Here is an 8,951-nt window from a genome sequence, read left to right as displayed (position 1 = left end):
CATGGTACTGAGGCGTGATCTGGGGACGGTTAGCAGTCCAGCAGAGGTTGAGCGGAGGGTCCGGGAGGGAGTGTATTCATGAAGGAGGTCGCAGAGATAAGTGGGGGCTAGGTTGTGGAGAGCTTTGTAGGTGAGGAGAAGGTTTTTGTAGTGGATGCGGTATTGTACAGGGAGCCAGTGGAGTTGGATGAGAACAGGGGTGATGTGGTCTGATGATCCGGGCAGCCGAGTGATTTGCAGTCTGTTGATGAGTTTGGTGGGGAGTCCAGTGAGGAGGGCATTGCAGTAATTGATGCGTGATGCGACAAATGCGTGAACCAGGATTTCGGTGCTGGATTGGGTCAGTGATGGGCGGAGTCTGGAAAGAGTTGGAAAAATGCAGTCCGAGTGATGTTTTGAATATGGGTTGCAAATGAAAGGGTGCTGTCCAGAATGATGCCGAGGCTCTTGACTTGGGGGGTGAATTGTACAGGGAATCCGTCGACGATGATGGGTGGAGCTGGGGTGTGTTGTTATTTGGTGAGGGTGGATTTGGAGCCGATGAGCAGGGCCTCGGTTTTATTGCCGTTCAGTTTCAGAAAGTTTCTGGTCATCCAGCTCTGGATGTCACCAAGGCAATTGATGAGGGAGGTGGGAGGGATGGCAGCAGTGGGTTTGGAAGAGATGTAGACCTGTGTGTCATCGGTGTAGCAGTGAAAATGGACCCCATGGTGACGGAGGAGTGAGCCCAGGGGGAGGAGGTAGATGGTGAAAAGAAGTGGACCCAAGACTGACCCCTGGGGGACACCCAGTGAAACACCGGAACACCCAGACTTGTGGTTCCTTAGTTGCACGAATTGTTGGCGGTCAGTGAGGTAAGATGTGAACCAGGAGAGTGCAGCACCAGTGATCCCAATGCCAGCCAGGCGGTCCAGGAGCAGAGGGTGGGAGATGGTATCGAACGCTGCGCTGAGGTCGAGGAGGATGAGAATAGTGAGTAGTCCAGAGTCAGCTGCACAGAGGAGGTTGTTGGTGATTTTGACCAGGGCTGTTTCGGTGCTATGTTTTGGACGGAAGCTGGATTGGAAGGGTTCATGGAGGTTGTTTGTGTCGAGGTGGGACTGTAATTGTGCGGCAACCACCCTTTCAAGTGTTTTGGAGATGAAGGGGAGATTGGAGATGGGCCGGTAATTGTTAAGGACAGCTGGGTCAGCACCGGGTTTTTTCAGGATGGGTGTGATGGCAGCCAGTTTGAGAGTGGGGGGTACAGTACCAGTGATGAGGGAGGAGTTAATAATGTTTGTGATCATGGGGGAAATGGACGGCAGACAGGCTTTGACAAGGGAGGTGGGAATAGGATCGAGCTGACAGGTGGTGGTTTTGGTTTTTAGGATGAGTTCCGAGATGGTGTGCTCTGATACTGGGGTGAAGTTGGAGAGGGAGCTGATGAGAGGTTGGTCAATGGTTATCGCACAAGGTGGGTCATTTGAGGGGGTGCAAGATGAGGCCAGTTGTTGGTGAATGGTGTTGATTTTGGAGTTGAAGAAGTCCAGGAAGGCAGCGCACTGATCGGTAGAGATGTCTGAAGGGAGGTTTTTAGGGGGCTGAAGTATGTGGCTAACTGTTGAGAAAAGGAGTCTGTTGTTACTTGTACCAGTGTTGATGAGGTTGTAGAAGTATGAAGATTTGGCAGTGGTGAGGATGTTCTTGTATTGATGGAGGTGGTCTGAGTACATTTGGCTGTGTACAGTGAGTCCAGTCTTTTTTTAGAGTCGCTCCAGTCGACGGCCAGTGGCTTTGAGCTGGCCGAGCTTAGGGGTGAACCAGGGAGCAGTGTGAGTAAATGAGACTGAGCGGGTTTTCAGGGGGGCCAGGGTGGTAAGGGAAGAGGAGAGGCAGTTATTATAGTAAGTCACCAGGTCAGCCGGGAAGGATGCTGTGGGAGGGCTGGGGAAGGAGCTGATCAGGGTGGAAAGATCTGTGGTGTTGATATGTTTGATGTTTCTGAAGGAGATGGTCCGTTGTTCTTTGGCTTTGTGTAGTTGGGTGTGAATGTCAAAAAGTACAGCTTTGTGGTCAGAGATGGGGAAATCAGTGACATCAAGGTTAGTGGGAGTGATGTCAGTACAGCAGATTAAGTCCAGTATATGGCCTTTGTCATGGGTTGGGAGGTTGAGGTTGTGTGATACCAAGACAGTCCAGGAGTGATGTGAAGTCTTTAGCAAAGATACTGGATGGTTTGTCAATGTAGATGTTGAAATCTCCGAGGAGGATAACAGTGGGAGACATTGCACATACAGATGTTAGTAGTGATGAGAATTCTGTGAGGAAAACAGCAGAGGGTTTAGGTGGCCTGTAGATGGTCACAATGATAGTGGGTTTGGGGCCTGTGAGTTTTACAGCTAAACATTCAAAGGAGGTGTGATGGGGGACTGTGACAGCAGTGACTTTGATGTCTGGATCTTTGAGCAGTGGGGACAGTACAATGTGATTGACAGGACGGACAGGACGGGCAGTGCGAGGAGGGGGGCGGGGCCCAGTGGACCAGAAGGAGCAGATGTTTGTGTTGCTGTTGTGTTGGGTGTATTGAAAGTTCCGTCCAGAGCCTCGGTGGATGTATCTTGGTCATTTGAGAATGTGATGGTGGGATGCAAGCTGAGGTGGGGGTCTCCTTGAGAAGGTCCGGAGATGTAGCATCTCCATTGCCGAGTAACGGAGCGGCAGAGCTGCGCTTGTGAGAGCAAAACATAGTGCGATCCAAAGGAACAGGTTAAAAATCACCCTGATGTGAGATCGGCAACTAACGTAGTCCAACAGTAGATGGTCCAGGTGATTGTGGTGAAACCACAGAGCCAGCGAGCCAGCGCAGCAGAGGCAGAGGAGTATAGCGTGCTGGTAGTAGCTTCGCTGAAGACAGGGAAACACGTTGGTTGGTGCCGGGGATTAGCAGTCGGCTAGCCAGCTTGCAGGTGGACACTGGCGGGTATCAGTGTAGCAGGGAGGTGGCGTCCTCCGCATTGACAGCAATCCACGGGCCCAGGTAAGCGTCCAGGAGAGCTGGAAGGGTGGCAGCGGACCGGTTTGAATGGATGTGCTTCGTGGGGCACACCAGAACAGGCTATCCAGCCACAGAGTGCGGAGAGGAGCTGCAGGAGTCCCTCACAGGTGAGCCCTGTACCGGCGAAGCTAGCTTCTGGCTAACGAGTGGCGAGGCAGTAGCAGCAGACAGGTAGAGGCTGTTTAACGGCTGTTTCGGTGTCGCAGAGCGTTAGATCGAGCAGCTGAATCAAGCAGATGGGTTTGAAGTCCAATTCATACGAGACAATTTTATGGAATCAATATGAAACATCAAAGTAGTGAAAGCAGCGGGGGAGGCACGGCAGCAGCTTGCCAGCGGTCCCTCCACTCCACATATTGATGTTTTGAGCTTCCCATGGCCCTGCAGCTTCACACTGAGATCACTGAGGCAAGTATTCAGGTCAACAAGGAGCGCTAGGTCACAGAGCCATTTAGTGTCACTTAACTGTGTCACACCTTGTCCTTTTGACTCCATGAACTCTCTTATTTCTTTCCTCAGGTTAAAAAAATGCTTCAGTGTGGCACCTCTGCTCAGCCACCTGACGGCAGTGAAGTATATGACGTCACCAAAATCTGGCTCTGATTGCTCCAAAAAAGTCTTGAATTGGCGGTGATTCAGACCTCTGGACTTCAGGAAATTATCTGTCTTCACAGCAATGTCCATGATATGTTTCATTTCAAGCATTTGAGCAGCGAGGGCTTCTTGGTGTATTATACAGTGATACCTGATTAGTTTCTCACCTCCGTTGTTGGCCACTTTCTCAGAGACCAGCGACACAGCACCTGTCTTTCTCTAGACCATTGCCAGTGCTCCATCTGTTGTGACAGCGACCATAGACAGCAGCTTCACATTGTATGCATCGAGACTGTGGCACACAGCATCACAAATGTCGACTCCTCTTGTTCGGTCCTTGATACTCTCCATGCTTAGCAGCTCCTTGCCTATTTCAAAGTTCTCTGTGACTGTTTGGATGAAAATCAGCAATTGCGCTGTACTGGAAATGTCCGTGCTTTCATCCAGTGTGATTGAAAAGGCCCCCTTTCCCAGGCCCTCCAAACATTGTCCCAGTTGCTCTTTGAGATCGTTGGCCAGATCTTCGGCTCGTCGTGTCACTGTGTCATTCGACAAACTTATGTCACTTTGTTTTTTGCTCTGGGCATACAATGTCAGCCTCTTTTAAAATGCATTCTCGCACAAGTTCTCCTTCACTGAACGGCTTGCTCCGCCTGGATATTTCTTGAGTGACCACGTAGCTAGCCTCTGTCACAGCTTCACTGGATTTGGCCACATTTGTGAACACTGACTGCTGTGCTGTGTAGCCTCTTTTCATTTGTTTGAGCTTACTAGTGCGCTCCTTGCCGGTGAATTTTTCAAAGCTTTTATGATTCGTAACATAATGGTGAATTATATTGAACTCTTTGAGCATTGTGTTAACCTGCTTGCAGATCAGGCACATGACTTTATCCGATCCGTGAGGTACGACAAAGTACGCGTTCGTCCACCTAGCTTGAAACCGCCTTTTCTCCTCGCCGACACAAGGTATTTTCCTCAAGGGGCCTGGCTCTGAATCCATCTTCCATGATGCGGTCACGGTCTCTTCTCTTCCCCGAGGCAGAGTGAAGTGGGAGATGTCGTCAGCGCCCCAGTGGTGAAATAAAAACATTGCCCCATGGACCTCTGGGAGTGAGGTCAAGTGAGGTCTAAACCACACCTGTAATTACCCTGTCATTAACGCTAATCCCTATAGATGTTGCTTAAGACCACGAAACGGAGATTCATCCTTTCAAATCAATGTACAGTTGTATTATAACTATCAACTGTAATTCATTGCAGGCCGCCAGAAATGTTCCTGCCATTGGCCCGCGGGCCGCACTTTAAGAACCTATGCGTTATAGTTATCAAAAGTATTTTTGTAGAGTGTAAATTGTTCTGACAGAGCAGGATAATAATGGGCAAGAATAAAACTTGTGGGTTTAATTGACGGATGAAGAATGACGTTTGTCAACTATCAATGATGTTGGGATATATTAGTGACAGTTAAGCTTTCAAAAAATGAGTGTCAAACAAGCGCAAATTGAGCCTGTGTGGATCTTGCCAAGTGCCTTATCCCACCAATTGTCTTCCAGGTTGAACCCCAGTTAATTTTCCCAGGCAGTCTTGACCTTAGTGGCTGGTGAACAGTTATAGGATAGCAACTTCGAAATTAAGGATTTTTGGAGGGGACTAGAGCAGGGAACTCATCCCATAATTTATTTGGAGGTGAGAAAGGAAAAGTTGGAAACAAAGATTTGACACAGTGTCTAAAAATAACGAAAGAAATGAGAGGGAGGGAGGTAAAATTCACACGACAGGTCTGCAAAACTCAGGCCTTTAGCGTGCCATACAGAAAAGGTGGAGTCTGTGAATGTGGGTTGGAATAAGTGATTCATTAGTAAGGGAAGAAAAGTTGAAGCTGAAGTAAATTTTAACTGTCTTGTGAATTGGTACCAGATCTTTTGTAAAGCCAGAGGGGCTGGTTTGGATGGAGGAGGTAAGTAAAGCTGACAGAGAGGACAAGACACAAGACTGTGCCTCTAGCTTACACCATGGTGAATCACTTAGGTTGAACCAAAATGTATTTTTTGGATGTGTGCTGCCCAATAATACATTTGGAAATTGGGGAGAGATAGTCCACCATTAAATTTGCATCTCTCCAATAGTAATTTTGCGGATTCTGGTTACCTTTCCACACCATAAAAAAGAAAAAATGTCTGATCAATAGTTTTAAAAAAGACATTTTGGCAAAAATAGGGGGAGACAATGGAACAAAAACTGAAATTTGGGCATGATGTTCATTTTCACCTCATTCATACTTCCAATCAACAATGAAGGTAAACTTCTCCATTTTTGAAGGTCAGATTTGATTTTGGACATCAAAGGGGAGAAGTTGGAGACAATGTTCTGGTCACATCGATCCCCATATATTTGAAGCCAGATGGGCTCAATTTAAAAGGGATATCAGTCTGGTTAAGTTGTAGGGCCGAAGCATTGATAGGATAGCATTCACTCTTAGAAATATTTACTTTATACCCTGAGAATGAACCAAATGTCTGTAGGAAGTATATGATCGCAGGTATAGAATGATCTGGATCTGAGACATACAGTAACAGATCATCCTTGTAAAGTCAAATCAAATCAAATCAAATTTTATTTGTATAGCCTCAAATTCACAAAACACATTTTGCAGCAGAGGGCTTTACAATCTGTACAGGGAGTGACACCCTCTGTCCTTAGACCCTCGGTTTGAGTGAGGAAAAACTTGCCCACAAAAAAACCCTTTTAACAGGGAAAAGAAGGTGGAAGAAACCTCAGGGAGAACCACAGAGGAGGGATCCCTCTCCCAGGATGGACAGACAACAGAAACATATTGTACAATTACAATGAAAGACAGTGATTACAGTACTGGTTAGCAGTGGTGGTAATATATAATAATGCTACAATAATAAACAAGTTAACATTAATGTCATAGAATTATGACTAATAGTAATAACAAGAGTGGATGTCAGGCAGGGCCATGGCAGTAGTGGCAACAACGATCCATGACCGGAAGCAGCCATGATCCATGAGAACCTGCTGGATGAGAGAGCACAGAAACTCCGGGGAACAAGTTTAATTAGTAACATGCATTAATGAGACATGTATGTTTAGAGCTAGCCCTAACTATAAGCTCTATCAAATAGGAAAGTCTGAAGTCTACTCTTAAGTGTTAAACGTGTCTGCCTCCCGAACCCAAAATGGTAGTTTGTTCCACAGAAGAGGAGCTTTATAGCTGAAAGCTCTGGCTCCCAATCTACTTTTGGAGACTATGGGAACCACAAGGAACCCAGCATTCTGAGAGTGTAGTGTTCTGGAGGGGTAGTAAGGTACTATGAGCTCTTTGAGATAAGATGGTGCCTCCCCATGAAGAGCTTTGTATGTATAATGACGATCATTTTTAATTCTATTCTAAATTTAACAGGTAGACAATGTAAAGAAGCCAAAATGGGAGAGATGTGATCTCTGATCTTGGTTCCTGTTAGAACACGTAAAGCAGCATTCTGAATTAGCTGCAAAGTGCAAGAGACTTATTGGAGCAACCCGATAACAAAGAGTTACAATATTCCAGCCTAGAAGAAACAAATGCATAGACTAGTTTTTCTGCATCTGCTTGAGAAACAATGCATCTAATTTTGGCGATTATATGTAGGTGGAAGAAAGCAGTCTTTGAAATTTGTTTTATATGGACATTAAAGGATAGATCCTGATCAAAAACAACTCCGAGATTCTTAACGGTGGAGCTGGAGGCCAGGGTGATCCCGTCTAAAGTAGCTAAGTCTCTAGAAAGAGAGTTTCTGAGGTTTTTGGGTCCAATTACAAAAACTTCAGTTTTGTCAGAATTTAGTATCAGAAAATTGGAGGTCATCCAACTTTTTATATCCTTAAGACATTCTTGAAGTTTAGTTAACGGATTGGTTTCATCAGGCTTGATCGATAAGTATAATTGGGCGTCATCGGCATAAAAATGAAAATTAATGGAGTGATTCCTAATAATGTTCCCTAAAGGAATCATATATAATCTAAATAGAAGTGGTCCTTACAGAGATCCTTGTGGGACTCCGTGACAAACTTTGGTATGCATGGAGGATTCATCATTGACATTAACAAACTGAGATTGATCTAAAAAATAGGACTCAAACCAGCTTAAGGCGGTTCCTTTGATGCCAATTTGATGTTCCAGTCTCTGTAAAAGAATTTGATGGTCAATGGTGTCGAATGCAGCACAGAGATCTAACAAGACAAGTACAGAAATGAGTCCTTTGTCTGATGCCATTAGGAGGTCATTTGTAACTTTGACTAGTGCGGTCTCTATGCTATGATGCACTCTAAATCCTGACTGAAAATCCTCAAATAAACTGTTCTTATTGAGAAAGTCACGCAGCTGATTGGCTACAGCTTCCTCAAGGATCTTAGAGAGAAAGGGAAGATTTGATATTGGTCTGTAATTGGCTTAAACCTCTGGATCTAGAGTGGACTTTTTAAGTAGAGTTTGAATTACAGCTACTTTAAAGGACTATGGTACAAATCCTGATAATAAAGACAGATTAATTATAGTCAAAAAAGAAGGGCTAACTAGAGGTAGAACATCCTTGAGCAGCCTGGTTGGGATGGGGTCTAAGAGACAGGTTGACAGCTTTGATGAACAAATTAATGAACTTACTTGATGAAGGTTGATAGGGGAAAAACAGTCTAAAAATATATCGGGTTTTACAGCTGTTTTCAAACTTGCTGTGTACAAGTGCAGATCAGTGCCTGTTGAGGGCAAGAGGTGATGAATTTTGTCTCGAATAGTTATAATTTTATCATTAAAGAAGCTCATGAAGTCATTACTACTTAGACCTAACGGAATATATGGCTCAATAGAGCTGTGGCTCTCTGTTAGCCTGGCTACAGTGCTGAAGAGAAACCCGGCATTGTTCTTATTTTCCTCTATTAATAATTAGTAATAGGCTGCTCTGGCATTACGGAGAGCCTTCCTGTTTGTTTTAAGATTATCTAGCCAGACTCAACGAGATTCTTCCAGTTTAGTAGCAAACTATTTATGTTTGGATTTATGTGCTTCTAGCTTTAAGCTGCGAGTCTGCTGGCTATAAAATGGTGCTAACCTCCTTTGTTTAATTATCTTCTTTTTCAGAGGTGCAATAGAGTCGAGAGTTGTGTGTAATGAGCCTGTAGTACTATTAACAAGATGCTCAATTTGTGAGGTGCTAAAGGAAGCAGACAATTCCTCTGCTACATTGAGACATGGCATTGAATTCAATACTGAAGGAATCACTTCCTTAAATTTGGCTACAGCACTATCAGATAGGCCTGGGCC

Source organism: Paralichthys olivaceus, chromosome 11 (genome assembly GCF_024713975.1).
Source record: "Paralichthys olivaceus isolate ysfri-2021 chromosome 11, ASM2471397v2, whole genome shotgun sequence".
Classification (NCBI taxonomy): Eukaryota; Metazoa; Chordata; class Actinopteri; order Pleuronectiformes; family Paralichthyidae; genus Paralichthys; species Paralichthys olivaceus.
Note: the sequence above shows the minus strand (reverse complement) of the source record.